This window comes from Euprymna scolopes, chromosome 1, assembly GCF_053919585.1.
Source record: "Euprymna scolopes isolate OS-2025 chromosome 1, ASM5391958v1, whole genome shotgun sequence".
In the NCBI taxonomy this organism is placed as follows: Eukaryota; Metazoa; Mollusca; class Cephalopoda; order Sepiida; family Sepiolidae; genus Euprymna; species Euprymna scolopes.
The window spans coordinates 26,605,205-26,611,151 of NC_136482.1; the positions used below are offsets into that span (position 1 = coordinate 26,605,205).

Below are 5,947 nucleotides of genomic sequence, written 5' to 3' on the forward strand. Positions count from 1 at the left end.
TATTCTCAGCTCCTATCCATCGCGGTTACCACCTGACGAATACCAGTCGAATAGTTGGCCGAAACGTCGTGAAAAACAACAACCAATAAAAATAAAAACAACAACTAATAAAGATGAGAATAATAGTCAAATTTTTAGTTATATTTTTTTTAAAGGATGAGCGTTAATAATATATATGTGCTTGATAAAATTTTTAACTTATTATGAGTTATAGAATCAAGGTGAGAACTTGGACGTATTCTGTATTTAAATAGATTTTTTGTATTTACATAGATTTTTTGTATTTACATAGATTTTTTGTATACCTTATCCCTTAGGCGGTATCACTGTAACCGTTCATTACCCCACAAAAAGAGTAAATATTAGAACTTTAAATGCTATAGTTATTATTTATATTCATCTTTTGACGTGTATTTTACTAGTATGTATAAGTTAGGTATTAACATATATATATATATATATATATATATATATATATATATATATATATATATATAGCAAAATGTTAATTAGTAAAACCTGAAAAGAGTGCTCAATACTATTGCAGAGCAAATATGCATTTTATTTTTTTATCTGTTCCGTTACATATGTTTCGGTTGCCGGACCATATTTACGATCCAGCAGCCTCGTATATATATATATATATATATATATATATATATATATATATATATATATATATATATATATATATATATACATATATATATATACATGCTTATATATACATACATATATACATACCTATATACATACATATATATATAAATACATATATATATATACATGCATATATATATACATACATTTATACATAAATATATATATACATACATATATATACATACATATATATATACATACATATATATATACATACATATATATACATACATATATATATATACATACATATATATTTACATACATACATATATATATACATACATATATATATACATACATATATATACATACATATATATATACATTTATATATATATAAATACATATATATATACATTTATATATATATATATACATTTATATATATATATATACATTTATATATATATATATATACATTCATATATATATACATACATTTATATATATATATACATTTATATATATATACATTTATATATATACATTTATATATATATACATTTATATATATATATACATTTATATATATACATTTATATATATATTCATTTATATATATACATACATTTATATATATATATATACATTTATATATATACATTTATATATATATATATATACATCTATATATATATATACATTTATATATATATATATATACATTTATATATATATATATACATTTATATATATATATACATTTATATATATGTATATATATATACATTTTTATATATATATATATATACATTTATATATATATACATTTATATATATATATATACATTTATATATATATACATTTATATATATATACATTTATGTATATACATTTATATATATATACATTTATATATATACATTTATATATACATTTATATATATATATACATTTATATATATATACATTTATATATATATACATTTATATATATATACATTTATATATATATATACATTTATATATATATATACATTTATATATATATATATACATTTATATATACATTTATATATATATACATTTATATATATATACATTTATATATATATACATTTATATATATATATATACATTTATATATATATTTATATATATATATATACATTTATATATATATATACATTTATATATATATTTATATATATATATATATACATTTATATATATATATATACATTTATATATATATATACATTTATATATATATATACATTTATATATATATATATACATTTATATATATATATACATTTATATATATATATATATATACATTTATATATATATATACATTTATATATATATATATATATATATATATATATATATATACTAGCAGGCCGCCCGGCATTGCCCGGTTGTAAAATACGTTTAAATATGATATTTTGGTTAATGCAGAGTTCGTATTTATTATCAAATTATATTGAACCCAATATCCATTATTCGTTGTAATATTAAAAAAAATGTTTTTCAATGACCTGTGCACCACCACCGAGAATCGAAACCGAAATATTTAGCTTACAATTTACTTTTTTCTTTGATGTTACTGCCTGAGATATGAAGACATGTTTGCTGCAAGGCTAAAAATTAAAACATGAACCAATAGCTATTACCTTACGCATGCATATTCGTAATGTCGTCGTTTGACCTTCACCGGTTGACTAAATCGCAAAAAAATAAAAAATTAAAATAATAATGATAATGTCATTAATCAAATTCCGTCTGTGTTTGTTTACAATATAACGTCAGCTGATATTTGGGCTTGACGATGAGTGTCCTAGAAATATCACTTCTGATTAATGTTTAGTTTTAAAATATGCAAATGAAGAAATGATTTGTGGCGATTTTAAATAGTACCTTCTCTTTTATCGTAAATTGAACTCATTAATAAGAACAAATTTAAATAAATAATAACACCCAGGCTTATACAGCGAATCATTAAGCTATACCTCTAGATAATAATAAATGTGTTGTTTTTAAGGAGAAAGGATTTGTAAAAATGTTATTATGTCCTTGGCCGGTGTAACGTAAAATATTCCTCTGTGAACCTTCTTTTCGTCTATAAACGGGAAAAGCTATTTTTAAGTTAGGATTTTTTCGATTTTCGATACTTATCGGATGAATATATGTACAGAACATATCTAAGAACACTGCCAGACATATAAATTAGCTTTGTGTGAAATTTGTAAATGATAGGCTTAAAAAAGTATTTACTTCAACAGTGCTCAATACGTAGGTAGAGCTAAGTAGTAAGTTATAAAATATATATGGCGATTAAGCTACATAGAATATTCCGCGTTTCATCCACGCTAGAATTCATCAGGCATAAGCCTATTCTGTGTAGCTTAATCGCCATATATATTTTATAACTTACACACACACATATATATATATATATATATATATATATATATATATATATATATATATATATATATATATATATATATCCGTACGTGTATATGCATGTAAATGCCAACTGTATTAACAGGAAAGGTCCTATTCATGTACTGTAAACTTTTGAAATAACTTTCGAAATATTGCGTTTTTTTTTAATGAGCTGATGAAGCCCAAGCTTGTGCAAATTATAATTTGATCAACAATTATATCTTTATATGCAACCACGGGTGAGGGGGGGGGGCTTAAACAGTTGTACGTAATGTTGTCTATAATATAAATCTCACCTGTCTGTTTAAATGTATGTATGTATGTATGTATGTATGTATGTATGCCTAAAACCTTCGACAAAGGCGACGGATTTTCACGAGATTGGCATCGTTTTGAAGCGCGACCCTTCGGACGATAATATCGAAACATTGGCTAAAAATATTAATTCCTTCACCTTCAACTGGGCACTTTTCTACAGGGAGGGGTCGCTTTTTTCGCCGATATTTTTTAAAGTCATCCCCTCTTTTCAATTGACTAGCCTTAATGTACGTATTCGTCTCTTTCAGTTTGGCGATGTGCGCAACAGCAAAGACGTCACTTTTTTCACGTTCTTTTTCTCCTTCGTGGTACGGGTTCGAGCTTGCCTGCCTTCCTACTACCATTTTTTTTTTTTTTTTTGCTCAACACACACCTCCACAGATCCGGGCAACGCCGGAAACCCAGGCTAGTTACCATTAGAAGAAAAGTTTTCCGAAAATGAATAAATACTGTTTTATCTATTCTTATTAACGCGATTGATTTTAAAGAAAATTTTTTTATAGCTTTAGTATTGTACTATTGAGAACTTTGTTAGTCATTTATATTCATATATTACTGCGATTAGTAGTTAAATTACAGATCAACAAACACACACACACACACACACACACACACACACACACACACACACACACACATATATATATATATATATATATACTAGCAGGACCCGTTAACCGGCGTTGCACAGTAGAAGAATGATCCAGATAGTATCGTAATGAACCCCCCCCCACCCCACCTCCACGACAACAAATTAAACTATGGTTGTTGGTGGTGGTCACTTCCCTTCCCCGGAAATTAGCGGACATTGGCAGCCGTGGCCCAAATGAAATAATCTGTCTTCCACTGTCGGGCATTGTTTTCCAGTGGTATCTAGGAGGAGCTACTGTCTGTGATTGTCAGTACTGTTGGTTACTGGTGATTAATGCTGGTTTAGGGCGATAACTTGCTGGTACTGACGAACTCCACAAAAACAATTACAGGGAAAACATTGTTCCATACTTATTTGTCATGCCTAATCAGTATAACTTGCAAGAATTACAAAAAATGGTCCATTAGAAAAAATAATAAGTAAAAGCAGAAGTTTTCGAAGTTAAGGATTTTCACTGTACATTAATTCTTTAGAATGATCAAAATCACAGGTAGATAACTGCCTTCTATCGATAACAGTACCTTTCAAGTTGGCCATCATTTTTCTTCTCGGTATACTGCACGCCTTTTTCCCCCCTAAAAGTAGCATTGGCACATCTTCTACTGGTCAATTTTTAGGGCATTCATCATCAATATTAAGACCAAAAAGGAGTCTTAAAATTCGAGTTTTACGTCATCTATTTTTTCTTTCTTTTTTTTTTTTTTAGGTGAAAATACAGAATAATTACAAAACATCCTTTCTTCTGCGCGTGAAGAATGGGTTTTCTAAATGATCACGTAATAGTTACAGCACGGTAACATAAAAAAATAAACAAAGATTACGTCTTGGAACTTTCGATAATCGCTCAGAAAAAGTAAATTAACTCCACAGAAAGTAAAAGTGTTAAAAAAAAACAAATCTATCGCAAATAAGTGTTTCCGTAGCCAATAAAATTTACTTCAAAACATACCTGAGTAATATTTAGATGTTTTAACTCATTTGAAAGCATTTATTGAGTTATAAAAAGAAAGTGTCGAAATAATAAGTCACAGCTTAGAAGTCTAGGTAATCAGTCAAAATATAAAATTAAATTAAATCGTCAACAAGAATAAAAATGCAAAAAACAAAAAACAAAAAACAAATATAGCATCATTAAAGTCTTGTTAATCACTAAAAATTTCTTCTCCGTTCCTCACCTCTGAGTGCATGATTTTTTTTTTCTTTTTCCCTTCTTTCTCTTCATCCGCTCAGACGTTACTTCGCACACTGGCTCAGTTATTTGCATATTTTTGTGCAGTTGTTGCTATAAGTGATAAGTGCTAGCGGCTATGTGGCTCAAAAGTGGAAAATGTTGGAACTTGGCAGGCGTAAAATGTGTTATTTATACGCATGCGTGAATACACATATATCATTAACAATGTTATAACGTTTTCTGTATGCGTATAAACTTAGATCCGACAATAACGATCAAAAGCTGGATAGCTACATGTTTTGGTTTCGATTCTAGCTGATAACACCGAAGTCATTCTTTCTGTTTTCTTTTTTGTTTGTTTGTTTTTTGGGGTTTTTTTTACTTTTAAAACAACTACTCTATATTGGGTACAATCTGATACTCTGTGGAGCACTGGCTCTATAATAATAAATATAAAATCTGAATTAATTAAAACATCGTACTTAAGCGCATTTTACGAGCGAGTCACTTCGGCCGGCTGCTACAATCTATTGGATATAATATCATAACAAATAGAGATGTAGCATTATAATAATAAATACGAAATCTGCATGAATAAATTTATCATATTTAAGCGAATTTGTCGACTGGGGAACGCTGGGCAGCCTGCTAGTATATAGATTTTCTGGCAAGGATCACTTTATTTCCTCTAGGAGTGAACCGGGGTATCCTTCGCATTGTTAACTCAAGCTTTTTTTTTTTTTTT

General features: G+C 27.0%; 1 long non-coding RNA gene across 1 annotated transcript in view; it reads right to left on the reverse strand.

Annotated features, from left to right (window-relative positions):
• LOC145283335 (uncharacterized) overlaps nucleotides 1-5,428 on the reverse strand; it is a 33,015-nt gene extending 27,587 nt beyond the window's left edge. Inside the window, exon 1 of the long non-coding RNA XR_013868615.1 lies at nucleotides 5,207-5,428. This is a non-coding gene — a long non-coding RNA (uncharacterized LOC145283335). The remainder of the gene's footprint in view (nucleotides 1-5,206) is intronic.
• Nucleotides 5,429-5,947: the final 519 nt, after the last annotated feature.